The sequence below is a fragment of the Sorex fumeus genome, unplaced genomic scaffold (assembly GCF_029834395.1).
Source record: "Sorex fumeus unplaced genomic scaffold, SorFum_2.1 ptg000051l, whole genome shotgun sequence".
NCBI lineage: Eukaryota > Metazoa > Chordata > Mammalia > Eulipotyphla > Soricidae > Sorex > Sorex fumeus.
Window position 1 is genome coordinate 27,107,859 of NW_026606108.1, and position 17,528 is coordinate 27,125,386.

Genomic DNA, 17,528 nt, shown 5'->3' on the forward strand with positions numbered 1-17,528 from the left:
ATCAAGCTGCTCAACGGCCATGATCCCAGAGACTCAGGAGCAGATCTCTAAACCCAGTGGCTTTTGGCAGAAATCCCTCCAGATTTAAGTGTTAAAATTTCAGAATTTCAAAACCACATGGCCCTACTGCAGCCACACGACATCATATGCTAGTCATAACCAGCAATAGAACACAAATTGTCTATTGTTGCCTTTTCAGCAGATCTGAGTGTTGGGGTAAAATCTTAAATAATGGTGGGTCTGGTGTCAAAGTAGTGAATGTGATCAAAGTAGAGAGAGAGTAATGTGGAGATCATCTGCCCCACAGGCAGGGGGAGGGTGTGGGATGGGGGTATACTGGGATTTTTGGTGGTGGAGAATGGGCACTGGTGAAGGTACGGGTGTTTCATTGTATGACTGAGTCTTAGACCCAAAAGTTTTGTAACTGCTCTCACGGTGATTCAATAAATAAAATTATAAAAAATGGAAAAAGAAAAAAAAAGTAAGGTGGAGTTCATGCACAATTCAATCAGCTAATCAGTGGCTGAATAAATAGCAGTACTCCTACAAAAAAAGAAAAAAAAAGGTGTGAGAATTTGTGGAGGAGGTGATAAAGTTGTTCTATATCTTGACTTTGGTAGTAGTTACTCCACGGTAAGCATTTGCTAAAATGCAGTATTTCGTGTTAATCTACTGTAGTAATTTAATTCTAAATAAATCCAATTTAAACAAAATATTTCAACCTAAAATGCTCACTAAAGGCTAAAGATGTAATACAGAGGTTAAGGTGCTTGTTCTGCGTTGGCTGACTGTGGTTCAACCTCCACATATATAGTCCCCTTGAACATTGCCAGGAGTGATTCCTTGGCACAGATCCAGGAGTAAGCCCTGAGAACAGTTGGGTGGCCCAACCCTCCACCCCCAAGTATAAAATGCTCACTTATTAAGAAAGGCAAGATTCAAAAAAGCTGATTAATTTCCCATTCTGGGAGGCCTTCTTCTAAGCTAGGCCTGGTAAGCACTTAGAAGCCAGACACTCAGTTATTCTTGGACAGAGTTTAAATAAAACACAAGAGAAATAAAAACATATGTTCATAGATAAAATAGTGTATAACACCGTGATTGTATGACATAGTGCCAATGTGGAAGCATGCTGCTGATTGTGGGGTTTCTCATTCAGGGTGTTTTCAGGTGTGTGCTTCAAGAGAGGGCATCTGACATTCTGATGAGAAGGTGTCATCTATTTTGAAGGGTGTTGCATGTGCCATTACATTGCACTGCCTAGGTTTGATGATCTTACAATTGTAGTCAAGACAGTTTTTTCAGGCTGAGAATTTAACCTTGTCCTGCTTGCTATGATGCATTAAATTAACATTAGTCTTTATTACTTCGCTGGACATAACACAGAAAAAAGAGAATTCCCTAATTCATTATATTTCTTTTTCATTTCTTGGGAGAGGTGCTTTGATTTTGGTTTTTGGATCATACCCAGAAGTGCTTTGGGGACAAACCCAGGGATTAAACCCAGGGCTCCTGCAGGCAAAACATGTGTTCCAGTCTTCTGAGCAATCTCTCTGAGCCTCTCAATTCATTATATTCTTATAAATAACTTATATAGGATTATTTCTGGCAGATAAAATGCATGTCCTAGACATTAAAAGGTTTTTATATTCCACACCACCATCACCCCCTCACCCAGGCCACTGGATTTCATGACTATAATATATTATCTCCATTTCAGATGACTGATTTAAAAGTAGGTTTTATTTTCCCCTGTTCTTTCACCCAACAAAAATAGTTACTTAGAATCCATTAAACCAAAATAATTGCTAAGGGCAGAAGGAATGAGAAATTTAAAGACCCAGACTTCTGGCAACCTACTATAACTACTCTAATACCTGCAAAACAAAGCAGAGCAGGACTGATGAGTTACTAACACAGGCAGAAATGCAGTGCTAAGGCAGCAAAAGGGATGGGAGACTGTAACAACTTGGGCAGTGGAATTTAACCTTAGTGCTAGAAGGATGATATGGAACAGCCAGTGTTCTAGGCTGAGAAACTTTACATAAAGGGCCTGTGAGTGCTACTGCTGTCCTGTTGCCTGAAGTTCATGGGCATTAAATTTTTTTCTTTTAATTTTTAATGTCTTCATTATTCAGTGAGTCTCCATGTACCCTGTACTCCTCCACACTATAGCTTCCACGTTTAAGTCACCTCTCTGCTCATAATGGCCTTTCAGCAGGGACCCTGCTTGAACTGATTGCTTGTGGTCAAAGTTGGTGAAGAAGCAGATGGGGAAGCTTTGGGCAAAGAAAGGAGAAGAGGGCACAGAGGTATTGAGCTTTAAGAAGGGTTAGAGTATGTATTCCTCCCCAGTGGGGGATGGATGCAGGATTGTTAATGCTTTTACGGAGTGGTATTAGTAAAACATTGATAATAATGCAGATCTTTATTGCAGCATAATCATTGCTAATAAGAAAATGGAAATCATCTAAATGTTCATAAACAAAAAAGATAAAGTCAATGACTGATTATTTACAAAATGGGATACTTACAGAACCAGTAAAGGTGGGGGAATGTTGTAAAGGGATAGATTCAAGGAAAAATTAATCTGTCTAAAAACCAGGATGCTGAGGTGAATACACATTCTTCTCCAGTGCACATGGGACAATTCTCCAAGACAGACAAGATAGGGAATATGCTGGGCCACAAAACATATCTCCAGGGGCTGGAGAGATAGCACAGTGGGTAGGGCGTTTGCCTTGCATGCAGTCGACCTGGGCTCAATTCCCAGCATCCCATATGATCCCCTGAGCTCCACCAGGAGTGACTCCTGAGTGCAGAGCCAGGCGTAACCCCTGTGTATCTCTGGGTGTGACCCAAAAAGCAAAAAAAAAAAAAAACCCCATATATTCATAAAATTAAGAGGATATAAAGTATGTCAACTATCTTTTCAGACCATAATGCATTGAAAATAGAAGTTAATCAGACACAGAAATAGAGAATCAAATCAAACACCTGGATATTAAACAGCTCGCTACTAAAAAACAAGTTGCTTAGAGAGGAAATCAAAAGATTCCTAGAATCAAATGAGAATGAGGACATAAGTTACCAGAAGTTGTGGGACACAGCAAAAGCAGTGTTGAGAGGCAAGTTTATAGCTCTGCAAACATTCATGAGGAAGAAAGAAATGGCCTACCCAAATAATTTCACAGCTTGAGATCTTGGAAAATGAACAACAAAAGAAGCCCAAACCAAGCAGGAAAAGAAAATAATAAAACTTAGAGCAGAAATTAACAAGCTAGAATCCAAAAACACAATCTGAAAGATCAATGAAACCAACAACTGGTTCTTTGAGAAAATAAACAAGATCGATAAACCACTAGTAAGACTCATAAGAAACTGAGAGAGAGAGAGAGAGAGAGAGAGAGAGAGAGAGAGAGAGAGAGAGAACTCTAATAAACCAAATCAGAAATGAAAGGGGGGGGATGAAACCACAGAAATTCAAAGGATCATCAGAGATTACTTTTAAAATCTTTATGCCATGAAACAATAGAACCTTGAAGATATGGATAAATTTCTAGATTACTATGACCTCTCAAGGCTGAACCAAGACGATTTGGAATACCTGAACTGACCTATCACTATCGAGGAAATTTAAATGGTAATCAAAAGTTTCTCCAAAAGTTTCTCCAAAAACAAAAACCCAGGTCCAGATAGATTCACTAGTGAATTTTTCAGACCTTTAAAGCGGACCTACTGCCAATCCTTTTCAAGATTTTTCAGGAAATTGAAAAAAGAAGCTCTCCCAAGCAGTTTCTTTTTTTATTACTGTATTTTATTTTGTAATTCCATATATTAGATAAAACATAACAGGAAAAATGAACAAATTTATAAACTGATGTCTAGATGAAAAACACAAGAGCTTGCTTTTGTGTTTATAAACTTTGTGATATGTTGGTGGTCTTGCACTTTGGATAACAAAGATATCTAGACTGAAAGAAGTTGATATGCAGCAAGTTTAAGCCATAGTTAGATGACAGGCCATGAAATAATAGTTTCTAAATCTTACTCTTAAATTTGCTACAACAAATGCTGAGATAGCAAAATATAAGCTTTTGTAATTAGACAGCAAGAAGGACACTCGAATTGAACTTACTTCCAAAGCTCTCTATGAAGAGGTAAAAAATAAGTACTGTGTTTGAACAGTGTCTCCCCGCCCCCTCAACCCTGCGCATAACTCTAAGCATGCAGGAGGATGCTATGAGCAGCTACAATATTAAGATCCAACCCAGAGGTAGGTTCAAGGTCAAGAATAGGAAAGTGACTGAAGAAATCTTCCTGGGGCCAGAATCATTTTATTTCACAGAATGCCCAACTGTACTGGGGGGATGAATTCTATGGCTGATTTTTCTGATTAAAAAAGGCATCCCCAATCTCGAACTTGCTGGAAAATAAAACAAAACAAAAAAGGAGGCATTTTTGTACTTGCCATATTAGTAGGTATAAACTGGAATACTGAAAAAGGCTAACATAAAATTATTTAGCAAGCACATGCTAGCAATTCCAGTTAAAATCTGCCAAATTATAAAATCAAGAAGAAATAAAAAGTTGAAGATAGAGCAATTGTTCCTCAAAATGAAGGAACTGAGTCTTACTAAATGAGGGATTAGGCACTCACGTAACTCTATTTGGAGTATACCCTACTCTGGCGAAGCATAAGATGAGGAAGAGTATTACCAAAAGTTGACCAGGCCATTTGGAGACCAAAAGGAGAGTGGGGAAAGGGCATTTAGAAAAAAGCTAGCAAAAGAAATTCTTCTGGGTCTGTCAGTTAAAGTGAATCTATGGCAACCACGCCAAAGATACACTACCTATTACACCAGCGTGAGGCTAGTAGCAAAGTAGCTCAAAACATTTAAAACCCAGAAAACTGTAAGAAAAACGTTAACCAAATTAAAACCAAACTTCCCAAGGTAAAATCTCTGATTAAAAAAATTTAAGCTACACATTTTTCATTAATTCTGTGCATTATTAGGAAAAAAGGATAAAGTTTCAAATGTAAAGCTTTATTTTATTTCTACTGGGGGGAAGGAGGAGGATAAATAGAACTATTTTCCAATTTGTTCACCCACACGCATACATACACATACACACATCAAAAATAACCCAACAAAAAAACAAAACAAAAAACAAGAGCTGAAAATCAAAACACCCTCAATTGCACCAATACATTTTGACTAAAAGAATAGATCCTGGGAGGAAGTGCAAAATGCAAAAGTAAAATGACCAAAAATGCAGAACAAACAGCATTATTAATATACAAAATATTTATATTACTGAACTAGTAACTAGTTGATGTTCTCCATGTCTGTAAAACTTTGGAACCACATAGCTGATTTGTTAAATCTAGTCCATGTCAGCTTCCAAAAACCAGAAAAGATTTTAGTTTGCTTCATTCTTTGATATCTCATCAAAATTTTCTACAAGATCTGGAACATCATCATCCTCTTCATCAATGTCTTCTGGTTTTGGTGCCTTGCTATCCAACACTTGCCACGGGAACTGTTCACCTTATTTTCTAAGACTTGTTAAACTATTAGCACCAAGCTGACTTAATATCCCAGGCAGCATTTCTGTGATTGGTTTGGCTTCTCCGTGACCAGTAATAGCAAAGGTGTTAGCAGAAAGGGAAGCTTGGACTTTGGGATTATTGAAATGAATAACTGTCCCATCATCTTTAATCATGTTCACCTCTTCAATACCAGCTATGTTATTCACAGCCAGCTTTTTTAGAGAACTTTGAAGTTTTTATTTTTTTTGTCATCAGCTGTAGCTGCACTATGCGCCACCTTCTTCTTTCTGAGAGTTGTACCCTTGCCCCATATCTGGACCTGAGCCTGAAGTTGGCTAACTTTTCTTGATTCATGCTGTTGGTGAATCTGGAGCAGGAAAGGTCCTCCAACAGCGGCACGCGGGAAGAGAAAGATGGCTACCCCAGGCCAGTAGACAGAGAAAGACCCCAAGCAGTTTCAATGAGGCAATCATCCCCTGATACCAAAAGCAGACAGAGACACCATAAAAAAAAGAGAATTACAGACAGATGCCCCTTATGAACACAGATGCAAAGATCCACAACAAAATACTAGCAAATAGAATCCAATGACTCATCAGAAAGATGCCATGACCAAGTATGAATCATTCTGGGTTTTACAAGGATGGTTTAACATTAGCAAGTCAATCAATATCCTATCAATAAAAAATATCATATCAATAGATGCAGAGAAAGCATTTGACAATATCCTGCATCCATTCATGATAAAAACTCTCAACAAAATGGGAGTTGAGGAAACATTCCTCAATATAGCCAAAGCCACATACCACAAGCCTACAGCAAGTATTATTCTCAAATGGGGAAAAACTAAAATTCTTCCTTCTAATATCAGTCAGGCACAAGAAGTTTTCCCACTCTCACCACTTCTATTAAGTATGGTACTGAAAGTACTTGCCATAGCAGTTAGGCAAGAAAATGATATCAAGGGCAGATAGGAAAGGAAGAAGTCAAGTTACCACTATTTGCCGATGACAAGATACTATACTTAGAAAATCCTAAAAATTCTACCAAAAAGCTCCTAGAAATAATAGGTTTGTATAGTAAATCAGCAGTCTACAAGATCAATACCCCAAAGTTCATGGCTTTCCTATACACAAATCATGAAAGAGGCATTTTTTAAAAAAATCTCATTCACAACCATGCCTCAGAAAATCAAGTATCTTGGAATAAACTTACAAAGGCAAAGGACCTATAAAAGAAAACTATGAAACACTACTTAAAGAAATAAAATAGAACATGAGGAAATGGAGAAACATCCTCAGGTTGTGAATCAAGAGGATTAAATTGTCAAAATGGCAGTACTCCCCAAGCATTATATAGATTCAGTGCAGTCCCTATATAATATATCATGACATTTTTCAAAGAATCACGACCATCCTGTTATTCATCGATTGCCTCGAGCAGGCTCCAGTAACGTCTCCTTCATCCTAGCCCTGAGAGTTTTAAGAAAGTGCTGTATTCAAGGCTCTTTAGGAGAATGAGACCCATCATTGTTACTGGTATTTGACATATTGGGTACGTCACGGGGAGTTTGCCAGACTCTGCCGTGGGGGCAGGTTACATTCAGTAGCCTGCCAGTTTGTCCAAAGTAGGAATGAGATAATAAGATGTCATAATAAGATGTTGAATGCGGTCGTCGTCGTGATTCGTCGTGACATTTTTCAAAGAAATAGCTAAAACACTCCTGAAATTTATATGGAACAATAAACCCCCATGAATAGCTAAAGCAACTCTTGGGAAAAAGGAGATGGGTGGCATCACCTTCCCCAACTTCAAACTGTACTACAAAGCAGCAGTAATTAAAACAGCACTGTATTGGAATAAAGGCAGACCTGCAGACCAATGGTAAAGAATTTAATATTCTGACACTCACTGACCCTCAAATATATGATTACTTACTCTTTTTTTCCTTTTTGGGTCACACCTGGCGATGCACAGGGGTTACTCCTGGCTCTCCACTCAGGAATTACTCCTGGCAGTGCTCAGGGGATCATATGGGATGCTGGGAATTGAACCCAGATCAGCCGTGTGCAAGGCAAACGCCCTACCCACTGTGCTATCACCGCAGCCCCAGATCACTTAATCTTAGATAAAGGAGCAAGAAATATGAAGTTATGAAGTGGAGCAAGGAACGCCTCTTCATCAGTGGTGCTGGGAAACCTGGGCAGCAACATACAAAAAAAAAAGTGAACTCAGACCTCTTTCTAATGTCAGTCTCAAAAGTCAGATAAAAATGGATCAAAGTCCTTTATACCTGTCCTGAGTGCATAAGGTACATGGAAGAAAACATAGGCAAAGCCCTTCAGTACATTGAAGCTAAAGGCATCTTCAAAGATGAAACACCACTGACCAAGCAAGTGGAAGAAAACATAAACAAATGGGACTACATTAAATCAAGAAGCTTCTGCATCTAAAAAGAAACAGTGATCAGGATACAAAGACAGCCCATGGAATGGGAAAAACGATTTACCCAATACCCATCTGACAAGAGGTTAATATCAAAGATATATAAAGCACTGGTAGAAATTGACAAGAAAAAAAAACCTTCTATTTCCATCAGAAAACAGGGAGAAGAAATGAAACTTCCTCAAGGAAGAAATTCAAAAGGCAATAAAAAAATGCTCTGCATGGCTAGTAATCAGAGAGATGTAAATCAAAATGACGAGATATCATATTTCACACCACAGGACTCACACACATTAAAAAGAACAAGAATAACCAGTGCTGACGCAGATGCAGGGAGAAAGGGTCTCTCATTCATTGGTGGTGGGAATGCCAACTGGCCCAGCCTTTTTGGAAAACAATATGGCCATTCCTCAAAAAACTAGAAATTGAGTTTCTATAAGGCCCAGCAATATCAGTTCTGGGAATATACTCCAGGGAAACAAAAACACACTGCAAAAAAGACATCTGAACTTCTATGTTTATTGAACACTATTTCACAATAGCCAGAATCTGAAAACAACCTGAGTGCCTGAGAACAGACTATGATATATCTATACAATGGAATACTATGCAGCTATGAGGAAAATAATGAAGACACAAAGTTCACTTATAAATAGATGGGCACGGAGAGTATTATGCTGAGTGAAATAAGTCCAAATGAGAGGGACAGACATATAATGACTGCACTCATTTGTGGGATATTAAACAAATACTATGAAACTGATATCCAAGGATAGTAGAAACAAGGGCCAGGAGGACTGGTCCATGGTTAGAAGCCTACCTCAAATGTTGGGGGAGAAGGCAACTGGGTTTGAGAAGGGACCACTCTGACAGTGATAGTTGGAAATTATCACTCTGGATAAGAACTGCATGATGAAAATAGGTAAACGAGAGACAAGAAAAGTCTCTGCCATAAAGCAGGCTGGAAAGACAGGTGTTGGGGAGGGAAACTGGGTATACTGGTGATGGGAAATGTACACTGGTGAAGGGATGGGTGATGGAACATCATATGACTGAAACCCAACCATGAACAACTTTGTAACTATGTATCTCATGATGATTCAATTAAAAAAAATAGAAATGCTATCTTCTCTTTGAAAGACTAGAGAATCAGTAAGATGGAGGAGAGGTAATACAGAGCGGGTAGGACATTTGCCTTACATGCAGCCAACTCAAGTTTGATTCCCCAGCCTCTCATATGGTCCCTGAGTCCCACCGGGGATATTTTCTGAGTACAAAGTCAGGAGTAAGCCCTGAGCACTGCTAGTGTGTCCCCAAAACAAAACTAGCACTAGCACTAGCACTATCCTCCCATTGTTCATTGATTTGCTCCAGCGGGCTCAGTAACATCTCCATTGTGAGACTTGTTGTTACTGTATTTGGCAAAACAAAACAATACAAAAAAATCGAAATAAGAATAAGAAGATAAGTATCTCCTCCCTAATTGGCTTGCTATCTCACACCAGCCCTCGCACAACAATGTGGGACTCTTTTTCTGCAGATTTGGATCCTGTTTCTAATAAAATCAGTGGAACAACCTATTCAAATTAATTTTTCTAAATGCTAGTTTATCTAAGATGGCCAGATTACTTTATTGTAACATAGGCTTGACCACTACCATACCTTGAGAATCCGTCATTTGTGTTAAAATGCCAAAATATCAAAGAAATAAACAGATATTTTAGAAAATTTTCATCAAAAATAGCCTAATAATTATTAACACAGAGAATATATTAAAGCATTTTTACTACAGTAAACTGGAATTTAATAGCAATCTAAGAACAATTAATAATATGCTGAGAAAAAGAAATACTTATTATGTAATACTAGGAGTATTACTCTATTTTAGGACAGAATCATAAAATAATCTCTTCAGTGGCAGAAAATAACAATGCAGAAAATAAGGGAAACAGATCTTGGTTTTGATTTTTCTTTTACTTGGTATTGATCAAAAGGCAAGTGAAAAAAATTTATTGTGAAGGGAATGGAGAGATAGTATAGCAGGTAAGTCACTTGCTTTGTACATAGCCAAACTGGGTTTGATATTCAGGTCCCATATGATCCCCTGAGCCCCTCCAGGAGTGAACACTGAGAGTAAGCCCTGAAGCACTGCCAAAAAATACCAAAAACAAACAAACACTCAAAATAAAATAAAACCTAATATGCAAAGAAGGGTGTGGATGGTGGAAATACAAATGCAAAAGCTTCCAAGTGGAAGCCAGTGAGCTACATAACCAGAAATCAAGTCATTAAAAAAAAAAGTCATACTCCCCCTGTTTCAATCCTTGACAATCCCCAAGCCATGCCAAAATAAACTGAAGTGCTATAAGAGCTTGTGGCTAGAAGGACAAGCTCCAAAATATTTGTGGATGTTACCTAAAGTATCCCCAAAGTGATGGCCTGAACTAAGAAACTAAGAACTGGAAGAAATATTACCACAACCCACAAGCCATCAGGAGCAGAGTATATATGCCAAGAAATGGAGAGGCTCCCAGAAAGTTCCCTCTCAGCAACCCCTCTCAAGGAGAACTAGTGTATCGAACTTTCCACATAATTGCTTTTCAGGTCTGTCTCCCAAATAATCCTTCAGTGAATACCTAAGTCAGCAAAATAACAGGAATTTTTATATTGATCCTATAATACTGGCAGGTCTGTGAGCAATAGGCCTCAACTGGGGCAAACAGAGCAGATTGCCAATCAGAATAAGAAGTTTTCATCTAAAGTAGATATTGTAGAAAAATGTGCCTTTTTTTTTCTTTTTCCAGACGACATACTTTTTTTTTCTCCTTATGAGATGCTCACTTTTATGGTAATTATACCCAGACCAGCTTTCAATGATACCTTAGTCTGCCTGCCCAGCACAACCTCCTGCATAGTCAGCCCCTTGTTAATATAAAGTCTTTTTACAGGACACAATCTTGGATGGCTGACATCCCTCTTGGGCCTCAAGGTTCTCAAATATGTCCTTGCTTTCCAGGCGACTGTCTCACTGCCTTTCAGATTTGACTCTCGCTGCTCTATCCCCAGGCATAAATCTACGCTACTGCCATTATAGTTTCTATCCATTCAGTCACCTTGTAGTAATGTCTCCCAGCTGACCCACCCCCTGATACTCTGGCACCTGGCCACTTTGGGGAAGTAGCACATCCCCTCACACACTGCGCGCCCCCCCCCCCACACACTCAAATGGAAATACATTTCCAAAATATAGTGTTTGTTTCCAGATGGTCAACTTCTCTATAAATAAAATATTCCATGTAATTTAGTTGTTCAATAAACATACCAAGGTCCTGTTAATATTAAAATGTAATCAAATAAAATGTAATCATATCAAATAAAATGAATATTAAATGCAATCAAATATTGTGAAATACTTTATAAAAATAAAATAAAATAAATACCAAGTACCATTATTATAAGACTGTTGGTGCTGAAGTAATATCAAATAAGGCACTGTCCTTACTTTCTAAGGACTTATCCATTACTAATGTACTCTCATGGGGCAGAAATCAAACTACCCCCACTAAAGTCATATTGTGGGACCAAAGGAAAATAATAATGCTATAGATTCATTTAATTTCATAATTTTCTACAGGCTATTAAATGTATTTTAATATTAGACCAGCAACATAGCTCAACAGGCTGAGCACACGTGGGAGGCCTGGGTTTGATCCCTGGTATAACATGAGCCCCTGAGCTCTGGAGTGACCCCTAAGCACAGAGATGGGAATAGCTCCTGAGTACCGATGGAGTCACCCAAAAGTAAAACCAAAAAGATATTTTACTAGTGATATTAAGTCAGATTCTTATTTGTAAACTAAGCAGATTTTCCACTTTTTTCTTTTTGGGTCACACCCAGCGATGCTCAGGGATTACTTCTGGCTCTGCACTCAGGAATTACTCCTGGCAGTGCTCAGGGGACCATATGGGTGATGGGGATTGAACCCAGGTCCTCCTCATGAGAGGCAAACTCCCTACCCTCTGGACTATCACTCTGGCCCCAATTTTTCACATTTTAAATGACAATGTTTGTGCTGTCTCTAGTGCCCTCCCCTTTACCATAACTTACTTCTTAACTCTCCTTTTTCTCCATATATACCTTCAATAGAGGTAAAGGTAAAGGTAAAGGCCCTCCCGTTGATCGTCGATTTGCTCGAGCGGGCCCAGTAACGTCTCCATTGGAGACCTTGTTGTTACTGTGTCTGGCATATCGAGTACTCTCGGTAGCTTGCCGGGCTCTCCGAGAGGGGAGGAGGAATCGAACTTGGGTCGGCCATGTTGGCCGCTTGTAAGGCGAACGCCCTACCCGCTGTGCTATCGCTCACCTTCAATAGAATCTTTTGGAAATAGATTTCCTTGAGTAATTGTTCCCTCCATGCTTGTTTTCACAACGAGCCTTTTGTGATAAAAAAATAAATAAATTTTAAGACACAGAATGACTTAAGAGATCAGATCTAGGTTAGAGTTCAATGGGCTCACCTTGTCTAAGTTACTTTAGTCACTGATCTGGACAGCAGTGAAGGGAGTTCAGATTCCCTCTGAGAATCTCTGCACCTCCACATAAATCTAACAGTATCAAGTCACCCAGCAGAAGCAGCACGAGGCAGTAACAAAGAGAAATAGATACTGCTGAGAGAACCTTACTTGTGAGACGCATTAGAGCGAGCAAGGAGCACTTGGCCCATCCAGCTTAACAGACCAATGGGACAGAACAAGAGAAATCTGTACCACCTTTGAGGAAATCAGGAGTGATTTATGGCTGAGTTTGCACTTTTTAAAAAGTTCTGCTGGTGGCGTTACAGAGGCTTTTTAATATAACTTGACAAAAATGTAGGAATTTGTTAAATCAGGTATATACTACAGTATAAGAAAATTGTTAAATCTTCCCTTCTACTACCATTATCACCATTCCTAAGTCATCACTAGATCTTACCTGAATTACTGTGGTTACCACATGATTGGTTGCCTTTCTTCCATTTTGCCCATGTACAATATACTCTACCATACAATAGTCAGTGAATAGAATGCCTCGAGCATGCAAAGAAGTAATGATGAACTTAGTCTCAACTATGTTTAAAAGACTGAGAAGTCTGAACAGTGATATCACACATAGGAAAGATGAGAAATAATTTGGATCTGATAGTGCCAGTGATCTCACAGCATCATTCAACTTTGAGAAGGCATATAAAGCTCAAGGAGGACAGCTGCAATCATTTGGATGCATGCCACTTAGCTACACTACAGAATAGATACTACACATAGTGACACATTCCAGAGGCTGTGGAATGAGAAATAGGGGAAGAATGGGAATGAATTGAGTAGACTTAGTGAAGAATGATATGGTGCAAAAGGATTTAAAGAATGAAGCAGGGAAAGCAATGATACCCCGTCACCAGAAAGATGTTAACCCGATGACAAGTGATGAAACCAATTAAGAATTCCAACCACACAAGGTCTTGGAGGGAAAAGATCTAACATGATTTCAGCCTTGACACCATTTGTCTGGTGATTATCAAGCTTGATAAACAGAGATAAGAGATACTTTTAAAAGTTCTTTAGCTTTAAATTTCTTTTTCCTCTGCTTTGTTTGTCCTATAAACAAATGGCATAGTTTTGTGGCTGTGAAATATATACCTAACTCATTATTTTTTGTGTGTCTTGTCTATTGAAACTGAACTAATGTGCTTAAATGGACAGAGGAACATATATATTTAAAAGATCTAAAGAGAAGAGATGATCACAGAGATGGTGGAAAGCAAGTTTACCAGCCTAAACGCAAGTAAACTTTTACTATGGCTAGGCAGAGTTCTTTTGCTTATCTGCTCTCTGTCCTTTTAAAAAGGATAAGTTGGCTAGTACCAGTGCAATGGTACAGCGGGAAGGGCGTTTTCCTTGTACAAGGTTGACCCTAGTTTGATCCCTGGCACTCCATATAGTCCTCTAAGCCTGACAGGAGTGATCCTGATCAGACAGCCAGAAGAAAGCCCTTATCACAGCCTGATGTGGCCCCAAAACAAAACAAAACATAAATAGAAACAGGATCAGGTGGGGCTAAAGAGACAGTATAGGGGCAAAGGTGCTTGCCTTGCACACAACCAACCCCCTTTCATCCCCAGCACTGCATATAGTCCCCTGAACCCTACCAGGAGTAATCCCTGAGCAGAGACAGAAGTCCTCTGTACAGTTGGATGTGGCACAGAAAATAAATGAAAAAAATATATCACTCTGACTGCAGATTGCTGTGCAAGACACAGTTGACTCAGGTTCAAGTCCTAGCACCTCATATGGACCTCCAGCCTGCCAGGAGAGAACCCTGAGCACAGAGTCAGGAGCAAGTCCAGAGCAGAGCTATGTCTGGTCAAAAATCAAATATACATCAGTTATGCTGTCATTCCAATGCTGAAGTCTTATGCAGTCTTATGCTCTTATCAAAAGAGCAGCTGTTAATAAACCCACTAAAACGCAGACAACTATGTCCTTATGTGAAGCAACAGTGCAGAACTTCTAGAAGGTGGTCAGCCTATTAGTGTCTCTCTCACATTTTAAATACACAAAATCCAACCTACTCACTTATCACATTTTGAGGGTGCTGATCCCCCCTTGCTAGAAGTTCAGTTTATTTCATAAGTCAGATGTTGCTGGGGGGGGTAAGACAGAATTAATTTGTACTGAACCAATGCTTAGCTCTCACTACATCAGAGTGTGCTGGCAGGAAACTGCTTGGAGGGAGAGATCGATAACTTGAGTAAAGAGAAGAGGGCAGAACACCAACCACTGGTCCCTCTGGACTGAGCAACTTGAGAATGGAGATTCTGTCTTATTTGTCTCTTTAGTCCCCAAACCACACTGGTGCCCAGTACTCGCTAAATGCTTGCAAAACTGAACTGATGGATGTGATTAAAAAAAAAAAGGCCAGGGGTGAAAACTTGGTTAGTAGAATGGGAAGGAAATTGTACAGAGTATGGGCTTGAGGGAACAAGAGGAATAAATATCTCTGGTAGGAAATAAGTGGAAAGAAAAAAATAATACAACCACTAAATGCAGAGCCAAGTGTCAAAAACAGGATCACACAAAAAACTTGCATTTAAACATAGGTATGAATGCACACAAACAAATACACAGATATGCACTGTAGCAGGGCCAATACCAATGGGAATCCAGAATTCAGAAAAGAGACTGAGTAAGGGTTGAAGGGACTTGGAAGAATGCTGTTTGCTTTAATTCCTAGCTGAGGGAGGCAAGAGGCCAATGAGGCAAATAACAACTGAAGCTGGTGGCCACAGCCCAGGAGACTGTCATGGCAAGACAGTCCCAGACACTTAGTCTCAGTGCTCTTTCTTTTGTTCCACAGGGACACAACAGCAAATTCTCTTCACTAATTTGAGTTTACTTACCCCTGCCTTTTTGGAGGGGGAGAGGTGGATGTTGGGTTTTTGTTTGTTTTCATTTTTGCTTTTAGGTCACACTTGCTGGTGCTCAGAGCTTACTCCTGGACCTGTACTCTAGTGTGCTTCTGGTGAGGGTTGGGGGACCAAGAGGGGTGCCAGGGATAGAACCTCACTTGTCACATGCAAAGTAAGCACTCTATCCACTGTATCATTCCAGCTCTTCACTAACTTGATAGATGATCCCTTCGGAAACTAGAATTCCTCATCTAATCCCTAATCCTTCTGATCCTGAGACCAAAACTTCTGATACAGACCAAAATTTACCAGACAATTCACCTTGTTTTTATCATCTATAAATAGCAATGTAGAGTTGCTCTCTATAGCTAGGAATGCAAAACTGGGCTGTGTCTTTTACAAACATTAAAGTGGAAATAGCCCTGACACAAATCAATAATGCTTGCTTATTTCCCTGTGCTGTTCTGTTTATTTTTAGCCCCTACACAGAGCCCAATATTTGTAGGGGGAAAACCTCTCTATCACCTTCAAGAATATTACCACCTCATGACTTAGAGGGAAAAAAATCACATTAACTTTATTCCTATCATTCTTTTTTTAAAAATATGAATAAATTCAGACTCAGTAGGAATTTGTTATACTACCTTATTAGATAGATTCAAGCCTTTAGGGAAAGAGATCATGAAGCTTATAAAATTCCATACCTCCCTGATTACTCCCTGTTTTCTTCCATTTGACAATATACCTAAGAATTCAGTTCTCTGTTCCATAGGCAAGAAGAGCATGTTAGTGCAGAGAAAGAGGGTTGGGTTGCTCAGAAATAGGAAGGAATATAAGCCCCTTACCTAACCTCTCTTTATTGGTATGAGAAGGAACCAGCTGCAAACTCCAGTGAGGAGTAGCCAGGTCCTACAATATAAACTGCAATCACAAAAAGGCATTGGTAGCTAAAGCAAGAAATGTGACTTGATTATTTGCAAAGTTTGTCAGATCCATATCTGAGTTCCCTATGGTGTTCCCTATGGAGTTATTCACATTGTTGTTGGCAACTAATGTTGATCAGATAAACAATTTTGTCCCAAACACTGAGCTGTTTGATTCTTGGTTACACATGAAATCTGAAATGTACTTTTAATTCTTTGGGGGCTCATTCTCATATTTACATCCTCAGCAACTACACCAAAGCCAGGACAGACATACTCAGGGAGCCATGAATGAATGGTCAGATTATGGGTGTGATTCTGGATAAATTACACAACTCTCGAGATCTATGCCCTCAAATCAGGGGTTTAACAGCTTCCCTAGCAATAGTCTTTAATCACTTAATCACTTAACTTCCCGTTAGTCATCGATTTGCTCGAGCGGGCACCAGTAACGTCTCCATTTGTCCCTGTCGCGTGCTAGTGTAGCCCAATGGCATCTCTTCGCTCTGGGAACATGAAGGGCCTCAAACCGATCGTTCATGATCTTGACGAAGAAGTCTGACCATCTGGTAGGTGGGCGGCCACGCGGTCTCTTGACATCCCGTGGAATCCAGTCAGTAACAGCTCTAGTCCAACGGTCGTCTTTAAATCTCATTACGTGACCAGCCCATCTGATTTTCGATACCTTGGCAAATGAGACAGCGTCCCTGATCCTTGATCGTCAACGGATGTCAGAACTCCGGATTCTTTCTCTCACTTGAGTGAAACGTGATATTCCAAGCATAGCTCTTTCTATTCTTCTTTGGGAGACCTGAATAGCGTTCTCATCTTGTTTGCGTAGGGCCCAGGTCTCTGAGGCATATGTTAATGCAGGAAGAACAGTGGAATCAAAGAGATGTGCCCGGAGCCGGAGGTTCTTCGTCCTCTTAGCTATTTCTTCGACGTTCTTGAAGGCGTTCCAAGCCGCTCTCTTCCTCCTGCGCAGCTCGGGTGCCAGGTCATTTGTCATGTTGACTTCTCGACCTAGGTACACATAGCTATTGCATTCGGAGATGGTTGTTCCATTGAGAGCGAATGGGGCAATAGTCTTTAGGAGGTAAGTAACTGTCATGAATTTCTGGATAAAATTTTATTTGAAAAATGTGTGTATAATTTTTCTGAGAT

At 39.5% G+C, this 17,528-nt stretch overlaps 1 protein-coding gene and 1 pseudogene across 1 annotated transcript in view; both read right to left on the minus strand.

Annotated features, from left to right (window-relative positions):
- The window catches only part of MARCHF3 (membrane associated ring-CH-type finger 3), a 177,633-nt gene that overhangs the window by 133,331 nt on the left and 26,774 nt on the right, over positions 1 to 17,528 (minus strand). The window lies entirely within an intron of this gene.
- LOC130033053 (transcription factor BTF3 homolog 4-like) lies at positions 4,221 to 9,677 on the minus strand (annotated as a pseudogene).